The sequence below is a fragment of the Lepisma saccharinum genome, chromosome 8 (assembly GCF_977018435.1).
Source record: "Lepisma saccharinum chromosome 8, izLepSacc3.1, whole genome shotgun sequence".
NCBI classification, from domain to species: domain Eukaryota; kingdom Metazoa; phylum Arthropoda; class Insecta; order Zygentoma; family Lepismatidae; genus Lepisma; species Lepisma saccharinum.
Genome location: NC_139236.1, coordinates 78,282,907 through 78,295,119, shown reverse-complemented (window position 1 = coordinate 78,295,119; position 12,213 = coordinate 78,282,907). Strand labels below are relative to the sequence as shown.

Genomic DNA, 12,213 nt, shown 5'->3' with positions numbered 1-12,213 from the left:
GGTACCTGGAGGAGGAACGCATTTCTTTGTCGGTACCTGGAGCAGGAACTCGTTACTTTGTCGGTATGTGCGTCAGAAACGAGTTACTTTGTTGGCACGCCCGACCCTGTGGCCGAGTGGTTAGCACATCGCGCTGCGACGCCAAGGGTCCCGGGTTCGAATCCTGGTCGGGCTTGGTTGTTTGTGAATGTCCATTCATCAATTTCATCATTTCATCACTCATCCCCCCATCTTCGCAAAGTAGCCAAGAGGCACAAAACGCGAATTAAAATAAACTAAATCAATCAATCAATCAATTTGTTGTCACCTTGGGCAGGAACGCGTTACTTTGTCGGTACCTGCGCCAGGAACGCATTACTTTGTCGGTACCTGCGCCAGGAACGCATTACTTTGTCGGTACTTTGGACAGGAACGCGTTACTTTGTCGGTATGTGCGTCAGAAACGAGTTACTTTGTTGGCACCTGGGGTAGGAACGCGTTACTTTGTCGGTACCTGCGCCAGGAACGCATTACTTTGTCGGTACCTGCGCCAGGAACGCATTACTTTGTCGGTACCTGGGACAGGAACGCGTTACTTTGTCGGTATGTGCGTCAGAAACGAGTTACTTTGTTGGCATCTGCGTCAGGAACGCATTACTTTGTCGGTACTTGCGGCAGGGACGCGTTAATTTGGGTGACAAAACTGGGGGTGGGGGAGAACAGTTTGCTTTCGCTATGTAGGCAAGACTTAGGATTATGAGGCATAGTGCGGGGACAGATAGTGGCAATAAGTGGGAGGTAACTGCCCCACGCCCACCAAAATCGCCGCCACTAGTACACATGTCTGAAACTTCAAATCTCCAGACCTTTAACACACATCAAATACAATTAGTTTGCGTCCAAACACCATAACCTCCTTTGCCTGCCATAATGCAGTTTATTGGGTGTACTATAGTGGACGGGAGATTGACAAGAGAGTGCCTTTCCAAAAATGTCACTCCTTGCACCCCGAGGAGGCTCAATCATGAGAGCAAGTATCTCCCGAACTAGAAAAAATAATCCATTTTCTCAGTTCAGAGGCTTCAAACATTTACGTTCTCAAATTCCTGTAACTGGATCCTTCACGGTCGATTTCCTCGTTCTGAGCGCCTCATTAAAATGCCGTTCAATTGCACCTTTCAGTCAAGGCATTAACTCACGGGAATGTAAAATGAGATCTCGCGAAGGCTTTTGATACTGTTAGCGTAACTCTATCGGGTTGAAATATTATAGCTCCGTTTTTCTCATACGCTAGTTTCAAAGCATAAACAGAAATATCGTCCTTTTGTTCAGTGTAAAATAGTCTTTGGCCACCCTACAGCCCCCCCCCCTAATAGATTGCCTATTTCGAGCTTCAGACCTCTCTCCGGGGCACGTTTGTGTCATCCCTGACATTTCGAGCAAATGCTGTCAGTTTGTATCACATGGATTACAAAGACCAACTCTACAACGAGATCCTTCATTCTCAAACCTCCGAACACACGGGGTTGTGCTCCGACGTGGCAACAGCGCAAACTTCTGCCACCCGCCTAGTTTCATGCCGCTGCGTTTAGCATGCAATCTTCCCAGGAAAATGCTTTATTCCTTTTCTTTCTCTACATGAATCCCAAATAATTTCGAAATGTGAAAATAAGATTCGATCGCTTATCCGTATTTCCATCAGCTGCCACTTTCATTTTCGCAGAAACTTTGTTTACATAACCTTTACCTATTCTTTCACCGCGCGAGAAAAAAGGAAACTATTGTTTTTCAAGAAAGTAGGTAAATAGTGTTTGAAAGTATTTTATGATGGCAAGTATGTGCAACTGTATGTAAATGTGGAGACCCAAGGAAGATCTCGTGTGTGCGACCTTAGCACAGTCTTGTTTCGACACGTCACCTGACCGTGACCGCAGGAGATGTTACGGGAGCGTAAATGCCACAGATGTTGGCGGTTGCTTCATCTTCTTCTGCTCTGCAAATCTGGTGATGCAACCTCTGATGGTCTTCGCACACCTCGACGTGACTCCTGGCCCCTGTGCATCTTGCGTGGTGACCTTTTGTCTCTAAACTCGGCTGCGTCGGCTGCAAATTTCTGAACATTGCAGTTTCCGTTCAGTTTATCCAAAAATGAAACCAGTGCTCGAATTGAAGAAAATCCAGAGGGGTGGAAAAACTTCAGAACATTTTTATTTTACATTTCAGTGCGACAGTGATAGATACCCTGTACCAGCTAACTGTAGACCAGGTGAACGGGAACATGTCTCTGCGCAAGTAGTGACGCGTGACAGCTCCACCAATGAACAGTGAGAGAAACGGGATTGCGTAATGGGCGACGGAAGTTACCCGATTTTCCAGCTTCGCTCTGTAAGTGTTGCAAACTTTTGAAAGCGGCAATACCGTATGCACATGGCAAACGGACCGTACGATTGGTTAAAGAATTTCTTAGGAAAATATTAGGGATAAAACAACAAGTGCAAATTTTGATAAACGATACGTTACAGCAATGAAGTCCTTTCTTTCAGGAAATTTTGTCACAGGAAAATCGTCCACTTCAGGTAGTTGGAAGTGCTCGGGAAAAAAAATGGCTAAAAAAAACTTTTTCCGCAACTTTTAGGTGTTTTTCTTCTAGACTTTTTCTCAAAAGTGTTTCAAATCAATGGAAATACGTTGGTTGGCAACCTTTTTCTTGTTCGGCATCTTGCATTTATCTCTGTGGCGTAAAAAAAGCCATACCATTTCTAAATTTGAAATACAACTATCGACATGGAATTCATACCTAGACGTAAGCAATAGTTGCAAAAGAGACTGCATTTTTTTTTGAATGGACGTTTTTATCTTATCTTCATATTTCAATAGACTTATTAAATACACCTACATAGTGTATACACATTCATATAACTAGAGTAAAAGTTGTACACTTTGAATTTGCTGGTTCTAAACATACAATAAACCATATTCCATAAAAGATTGAAAGTGCAATGACTCTGTATCTTTGTTCACAACATCATGAACATAAACCTGGAGCGTATGACTGTCATGCCATCCCAAATAATAATAGAACACATATTCAGAGGGGGGATTTTCTTTCCCTGGTTGGCGTGCCATAAGGAAGGGGAGGGGTCAAACCCCCATTTGGCTCGTATTTCTAAAATAATGTCAAGGGATGGAAAAGATGACAAAATAGAAACTGACTACGTAACCCCAGGGTGCGAAATCCTGAGGGGGACGGGGGATTTCCCCCCACCAACAATCTTGGCCTCAAAAATACCCCCCCACCAAAAATTTCCGGGGGGCCTGTAACAAACAAAAGATAAGCAATTACTTTTAATTTCAAATATACTTTACTAAGAATAATATCGGAAACACACACAAATTAGTGTAGTTGTGAGTGTTCAATGCCTTTTCTCTCTCAAGAGATCATTAACAAATCTATATCATGACGCACAATAAAAGTAAAACGAGAATGCAAGAAAATAATAACTATGAAATATAATTGATTTATCATAAAGCACAAACTAAACAAAAACTTACACATAATAAAACCACTTCAACTATTTCATAATTTAATAACATCTTTAACCGGTTAGTAAAGGAATTAAATTAGCTGCTTTGCAATATCTGATATGTATAAAACTAACAAATTAATTTCCTTTATGTAATTAATAATAGTAATAATAATAATATATTTTAATTGAGTAATTTATTTTTACTTTTAATAACATTACAAATATGTATATCGTAAAATTTACACATATGTTTGGGGGGGGGGAGGTGGGTTTCTAGATTAAGAAGTTTCTCCCCTCCAGTTTTCAATGATTTCGCAGCCTGCGTAATCCCCTTCTGTTCAAAAATCCTGGACACGCCACTGCATCTGAGGATGTCTGTGGTTGTCGCAATAAGTTCTGTCACATACGCTTTAACATCCCTTGAGTCGATCTGGCGATTTCACAGGCAGCGAGGGTTCTTGCCAGGAGTTCTTCATTATCCACAGGTGTCTCGTACACACCACTTTTTACGTGCACCTAAAAAAAAATCAAGGAGAAACAGATCAGGCGAGCGTGCTGCCTACCCTTCCAGTCACTATGTGGCTTGTAACGTTTGAACGAGCCGTTTCCCGACAGGTGTTCCTTATCTCATATTGATGCCTTTGTTCCCCCTCCATAACCCCTGAAAGTTTGTAAAATAGGTACGGAAACACCCTGTATATACTAGGGTGTATCAAAAAGTAAGGTGAATTTTCGATTTATTGAAAAACGCGCATAGAAAAAAATATGAAACTGTAGTATGTTTGACACATGGTATCACACTAAAATTCGACATAGGAACCACTGCCTTCGTGGGCATATCGTGTGAGGTGGGTCAGGGAAATGCCCATTCGGTGGTGTTTTTGGTCCTCACTCAGATTTTTGGGCACCCAGTGCGCGCACACCTTCCTGAAGTCAAGTTGGTCATGGACGATACTCCTCACTGAACCATATGATATGTTCAATGCATCAGCAATGTCATGCAACCTGACTCTTCTCTCTTCACGAACCATTGCATCCACGTCTCACACATTGCTGTCGGTGATGGACGTTGCTGGTCTGCTACTTCTGTCATTATCTGTCACACTACTCCTACCACTTGCAAATGAGTTACACCACACATACACTTGTTTCTGCGACATAACACTCTCTCCATAGACCTCCAACAATTCTCGATGGATTTCAGATGGTTTCTTTCCCTTGACCCATAAAAACGAATAACACTGCGCACCTCCTCCTTGGAGTAATGTTCAAGTCGTTCCGCCATCTTTGAATTGCTCTAGGTACTAGACGGGTTGACGTAGAAAACTGTAATTGGCGTCAGACTTGCACCACCTTGGTATCTGACACATACAAAAAATGTAATTAGCTACACAAAAAACTCTGGGTTTTACAGACAAATTCACCTTACTTTTTGATACAACCTTGTATGTGTGTGCGCGCGAATGTGTATATTACGAGACCTGCTCGAGACGAGAACCAGACGGATGTTTATAAATCGAGACGAAACCGAGATGCGCACTTGCAACTCGAAAGGAGACTGAGACATTGCGAAACAACCCCATCTCGTCTCCTCTCAATATAAGTCCTGGTGAATTTTTGTCTCGTTCTCTTTTTGGCAAGTCTCGAGATCTGATCTCCTTCTGATCTCGAATTTTAGAAGATGGTCTCGGTTTCGTTGCGACTCGGTCCTCATCGGTGGATGGGCGGCAAAATTTGAAGAGAAGAAAAAAATAAGCCTATTGAAAACTTGAAAGTTATAATATTATATTATATAACTTGGAAGTTAATATATGCCAACCCACCGTTTTGAAGGAACATATCAGTAGTCCCCTGAATGCCACAAGGTGGGAAAGCAGATTCGATGCCTTAATTCCGTTGAGATATATCAAGTGGGGATGTCTATGATACGCTCCTTCGAATAATTGGCGACATTAAAACTGTCCAAATGGTTGCACATGAGGCTCAGTGTATTGCAAACCAGATGCGTGGCTTCTAGAAGTTTTTTTTTCTTGTATTTTAAATTAAGCCTAATAAAATACTATCTTCGGTCAATCATGTCTGAAACATGCTTGTTTCCATTTTATGCAAGATAAAATTATACGAAAAGGAATATTACATGCAAAGGTAAAGTTCCCTGTGAATTTAGAACCATGTCATGAAGGGGATGTGGGGGTAGGGCGATACACATTCTCGATCTCGGCCACTTTGGAGGTGATGTGATCAGCAATGCTCTCCGGTAACCTTTACCTCCCAGGGTTGCCCCCCCAGGTACCCATTAATTTGAGGCTGGTTGAACCCAAGAGCCGCTTTATGCGGGGACAACGCAGGAAAGAATTCAGACCTTAGATCATCCACGCGGGAGATCCGGGAATATTACATGTAATTCTTTTAAAAATCCTATCATATATCACAGACCTACAACGGTAAACATATGAAGTCAAGGCTTCATTTCTTTCCTAATACTTGTTACATTTAAGATACGTTTAAGAGAGAGAGAGAGAGAGATAGAGATTTCATAAGATATTATAACAATATATAATTAGTGTCGAATTTCTTTTTGTGCTTAATAGTATCGAAATGGCGTAACAAGTCTCATTATTAGGGAGCGGAAGTTGATGACCTAAAAAATATAGGTAGGCTATATGACCTATAGAATGTCCTAAAAAATGGGGAAAAATGACGTAAAAAATGCAAAAAATGACCATTAAATTTGTTAGTTTCAGGTTAAAAATTGAAATGAAAAGGAAATTGAACAAAATGCAATCTTGCTTTCAATAAAACAAAAAACGACACAACAAAGACTGTCACCAGTTCAGCATTTCTTTTCCTCGTAAATTGCAATGCTGCGAGATATATATAGGTCTATGTTCACCTTGGTGGAAAAAAGACTCAAGAATATTACCAATAGTGGGGAGGCAAATGGTAATATATTTGCCTTCCGTGGGATTTTTGTGGTACAATAATGGGAGTTAGTTTTTCTGAAAGGTATCGACACGAGGAAAACGAATATGGATGTTGCCAGTCCCAAAAATTGTGCAGGGGGGTGGGAGGGGGGATTCAAAATGGCCGACAACTTGTTTCACCGAAACAGCAATATCTTCATCATTTATACGACTACTCGTACAACAGATTTTCAAAGCTTTAGATACTTCTTGATGCAGTTTATACAATTACTAAAATATTGCGAATAATATAAATGAACCTGTTAGCCTCTTACGGATTGCTTAATATAGCTCTTCTGGTTTCCGTTGAAGGGTTACTTTCTGTTCCAGAGTATACAAAATATTTTGGAATGAAACAAAGTATTCAATGTGTAGCTTTCATTATTTTATTTAATTTAATTACGCCATCATCATAAATTTTAGATACAAGGACAGAAAAACTCCATGGCATCATCATATTGATGTATTTGTTTGTTACCGAAAACACAATGATATGAATTAAATATTATAATGATCTGTTTCAGAAGATCATTACTACAAAGCGTTTGAAAACAGGAGGTCATCCAAATAAAAATAATGTAAAATAATAATTACACTTATTAATCAGTTTCACTGTCTTCAAATGAACTATTATCCTCATTCCGGTTAAAACAGTTATTTACATCATTGTCGGGTCCACACATTCACACATGTCAGTGCATGGAAAGGCATGACGTCTGCATTTACATACAAGTGTTGAACATCTACTCTTTTTGCATGAACATTTCACTAGCTCCAGAATGGCCTGTGGGGCGGGTTGCATCGTGGTCATCTGGGGTAGGTCTTTCCCACCCATAACCAGCATCTGGCTGTGGAATCTTCGGATTCGCAACATCATTTCGCCATACCATGGCTTGATAATGTGTTCTCAATATAGCATAGCGAAGACCTGACTGTGTTGGTGGCATTTTCTCTGATTCGGCAATTTTCTTTTGAAACAAGGTAAACTGGACAGTTCCAACATCCGATTTTGCAGAGTTTGGCATGTAAAGTTTACAAACAAAACGTTCTAACGCATCAAAAATACCATTAGATGGTGTTGCATCCAATCCCAAGTTTGCAAAAGCTTACAAAATACGACTGACACTATTAATGTCTTCTTCACTAGCAATATCTTCTGTTGCAGCATGTAATATCTTTGCTATGAGCCATGACTTCATTTCCTTAACACCTAGATTGTCTTTCATTGATGAAAAATTAGTTTATGTCGGAGATTTTGGGGTTGGTTTCGTTGGCATACTGCATTATTTCAATAATTTCACGCTGTCTGGAATTTCTGTTAGGGCTCTATTGTTTGATGATTTGATCAAGTGTATAGCTGGTGAATTATCATCTGATTCTTTCTGTTGATAAATGGCAAGCGCAGTTGCATGTGTGGTATTCTTCCTATAGTATAGTATATATCCTCCATGAAATCCACGTTGTCCACTGCGAAGAAAATATATCTGTCCTTGATGACATTTGCCGGCACATAAACTCTCTGGTTTATGGGCGTCCGGAAGGGGGGCAAGGTGGGGCCGTGCCCCCCCCTGGAAAATGAAAGTCAACCAAAAAATATGTAATTCACAAATATAATTTCATTTTAGCCACAGAAATATGTGTTAATTTTTGCATGAACACCATAAATTCAAATTTAAGCAATGTTTTTTAGGGGACAACACTATTTTGGGGGAAAATTTGCCTTCGTTTGTCCCCCTGGAAAAAATACCTTAATTGCCCCTCCCTGGAAAAAATCCTGCGGACGTCCATGCCCTGGTTATTTCTGATATCATCTATTATCGTCTCAGCTATTTGTGTTTCACATCGTCGAAGTCGATCGTATCCAATTGACAGACCATAGCCATGCAAAAGCTCAATGCCCTTCTTTTTCCTTACAGATTGGTGAACTGATATCCTACAGCTACTTGCTGGGACATTACACGTGTAGACTGAATATTTGTAGTGGTTGTACATTTCACTTGTCTCTCATAATATGTCATGGATATTGCAGTTTGTGATATCCTCTTGACAGCCTTGTTAACACTTAATTGCTTGCGTTCTGAAGACATATGTTCAACAGTACCACAAATAAGCCATCTGAAAAAAGAATACACTTCTCGTGGCACATGTTCTTCTGTTGCTTCTAATGATCCTGTGAATTCCCACTTCTTAGTGTTCATTATAGACTTACGAAGATAACTAGCAGCATCATACAAACTCCTCATAGTCAACTCCAAATCTTCATCATCATTCTGTGATTTCATAGCAATATCTCGTCCATGCTTCATACTAACATTTCAGGTTGATTTCTTTGTGATGGGCGGTGAAATTCAATATCTGTAACATTTTTCTGCAGCAATTTCTTAATTTTTTTCCTTGTTATAGATGGATAAGCGACATTATTCATAACACGAATGTTTTCATAAGTGGTTTGTACATCAGCCATACTCAAGGAACCAGTCTTTAAACACTCCTGAATCATACAGATGAATTCAATCTCTGATACAGCTTCAGGGGCAGTAGAGATATTGGGTGCACTGATATCAGGACATCGTAGTACATGTGTCACATTATTTGCCCAGCACCGCAAATTGTATCTAATGTCGATAGCTTTACCATCTTCAGGGTTGATTGCTGAATTGAGCTTTATCTGGAGGGCTTTATTTCCACTTTTAGCAATAGCATCACTCAGGCTTGTTTGAGCTTGATCAACCGACAGTTACCTGAGGGAATTTACACGTGTGTAACCACCATTACAGAAGAAGCATTCATCTTTGTTGAATGGAATGCAATGCGAACGTGTTAGTCTTGGTGTGCTTCTTTCCGTCACAGTTGGTGTTTGCTGGTTTTGGCTTTCATAGCGCTTTTTCATACGGTCCAATTTTCACTTGTGAGTGACATCTTGATAACAACTTCGATGCTATGATGCCCTGTTGTCTGCCAGCATGGCAGCAGTCATTCCACGTAGACGAATATTAGATGATACATACTTCACGTTTTCGTATTCAGCATTCTCTTACACACTTTGTAAAACCTTTTCATGTGTGGTGGGGTTTGTGATTAGTCCTTCGGTTAATTTCTGTTGACATATTATACACAGTGCATAGTTGATTTCCATTTTTAGCCTCGTTTCTGGTTCACTGAGATCCATCTGAAAAAGAAAGTTTTTTTGTATTTAATTATGCATAACATGAGCTTGTTAAAGCTTTTTTAAAATAAACATGTAGCGTTACCGCTAGTTTTTACACAATTCACATTATTCCTAATAATCGTAGAAACAGCATCAAGAAGTATTTGAAGCTTTGAAAATTTGTTGTAGTCGTATAAATGATGAAGATATTGCTGTTTCGCTGAAAAAAGTTGTCGGCCATTTTGAATCCCCCCTCCCACCCCCTTGCACAATTTTTGGGACTGGCAACATCCATATTCGTTTTCCCTGTGCCAATACCTTTCAGAAAAACTAACTCCCATTATTGTACCACAAAAATCCCACGGGAAACTACGTGCTCCCCCACTACAAACTGAAAGAAGTGACAACATATGACGAAACAATACACCGAATATTGCGCAAAATGACGAAAAAATGCCGAAAATCGGGGGAAATGACCTAAAACCTGAAAATTGGCAAAACATGAAAAAAATGCACTTTAGAATTACCTTTTTTGGGTTCTAGAGGAAGTGTAATATTGTGTACATTTAATGGGCATCGTGTCCGAGATGTCAGAAAAAAGATGACATTTCATCAACTTCCGCTCCCGACTCATTATTTATTTTATAGTTTGATGTTTTACTTAGAAATATATTGATTTTGAATTTCCCATTGCTGCTTATTGATGGAAAGGGGGGGGGGGGCGTTCGAATAGGAGCGGCATCTGCCGCCACCGCCCAGGGCGGCAAAATGACTAGCGCCGTCCCTGATCGTATGTTGCAAAAGAAGTAAAAATAAGACATGTTGCCTCAATTTCTTGTTGCTCGTGCAGCTTTAACACAAAGGAAGGCCCTTTTTGCCAGTTATTCGCGGGAAACCTCTGATTTGAGTAAATATGTGTCAACGGAAGCAGTCGATAAGGATGGAACGCGTACACAGCTTTTCGCACGAGGCACTCTCCGAACTCCTGAAGCATGCCAATGTTGCCAGGTACTCAGTTTTTATTCTTTACACGTGTGGTTATGTGCGAGGCAGTTCCTCTCTCTGTTTTTGAATGCTAGATTAAAGGGTTGTTTTGTGACCACCACTAATCAACCCCTTCATGCACGCCACTGGTCGTGATAATGTTCAATTGAGTGAACACTGAAGATGAGTGATATGATGAAATTGATGAAGGGACACTCCCAAAGAACACCCATATCCAGGCCGGGATGCGATTTTCTTTTTCCAGTCAACTTGTGAATACGGGTTCATTTCTTGCTCTCTGATTGGCTGTTGGAAAGTTACGGTGCTCTGATTGTGAGAATATCTTATTTCCTATTTTCAGCGCAAATTTGCTGCTTTCTAATCTAATCTAACCTAACCTAACCTAACGTAACGTACAGCGCAAATAAGATATTCTCACAATCAGAGCACCGTAACTTTCCAACAGCCAATCAGAGAGCAAGAAATGAACCCGCATTCACAAGTTGACTGGAAAAAAGAAAAAGCGCGGCCGGGGATTCCAACTCAGGATTTTTTAAACTAAGAGATATTGAGAAGAAGAATTAAGAGGAATTATCCCCCCCCCCTTCAGAAAACTTTAGTTCTGGAAGGGGTTATAGAATACTGTCTTAATTTTGAGTACGATCTAGAGAGATGAGTTTATTTCTCAACTAATTACAGCACTTTTACAATTGTAATTAATGATTTTTGAACCGTGTAATTTATATGTATTTTCAGCAGAAAGTCACTGCAACTGAGTTACTTTTTGAAATGAGTAACTCTGACTGTAACCCCGTTACTCGTTGGTTGATTTGGTTTTTAAGTCCACTTTATGCACAGTAAGGTTAATAGGGAATGGACCTACAGTTTAAAGTGGGATCCGAACCACTATGTGCCTCCACCGGGTATCGAACTAACACCGTTACTTTTTGAAGCAACTAACTGCAACTGTAAACATGGGTGCTCCTCCCAAGGCAATGGCGCGTCCTCACCCCCCCCCCCAAATCATGTCATAATCCCTGATGGTGTGATTGTTTTTGCTAACATTTGTGTTTTATTTTGGTTACGTTGCGCCGATTGGTTTTATTGATTTGCTTTATTTTACTTCGGTTTTTGTGCCACTTTTCGCTAAATTGCGAAGATGGGGGTGAGTGATGATATGATGAAATTGATGAATGGACACTCACAAACATCCATGCCCAGGCCGGGATTCGAACCCGAAACCCCCCCTGGCGTCGCAGCTCGATGTGCTAACCACTCCGCCACGGGGGACGGCTACGAATTAGTACTCATGAGTACAAGGATGAATAATGATTAGATGAATTTCACAAAGGAGCATTCTTACCAAGATCTGCGATTCGAACCCAGAACGTTTTGTGATGAAATCGTTGTTCTACCACTCAACTCGTTCAGTCTGGGTGTTTTTTCAGGCGTCCTCAGACATGAAAGTGATCGGCAACGCCACCATTAATCACTGAGAATTTTCAGTTTCCAGTAATCACTGCGTAGAAAATGTATTTGTCAAATTTCCCTTTATTCTTTTGAACCACCGGAAATTGTTGGGTGCCTGGCAACCCTGCGTTTCACAGACTCT

At 40.5% G+C, this 12,213-nt stretch overlaps 1 protein-coding gene across 3 annotated transcripts in view; it reads left to right on the top strand.

The window, feature by feature from the left end:
• The window catches only part of LOC145991173 (uncharacterized), a 239,748-nt gene that overhangs the window by 183,297 nt on the left and 44,238 nt on the right, over positions 1-12,213 (top strand). The window lies entirely within an intron of this gene.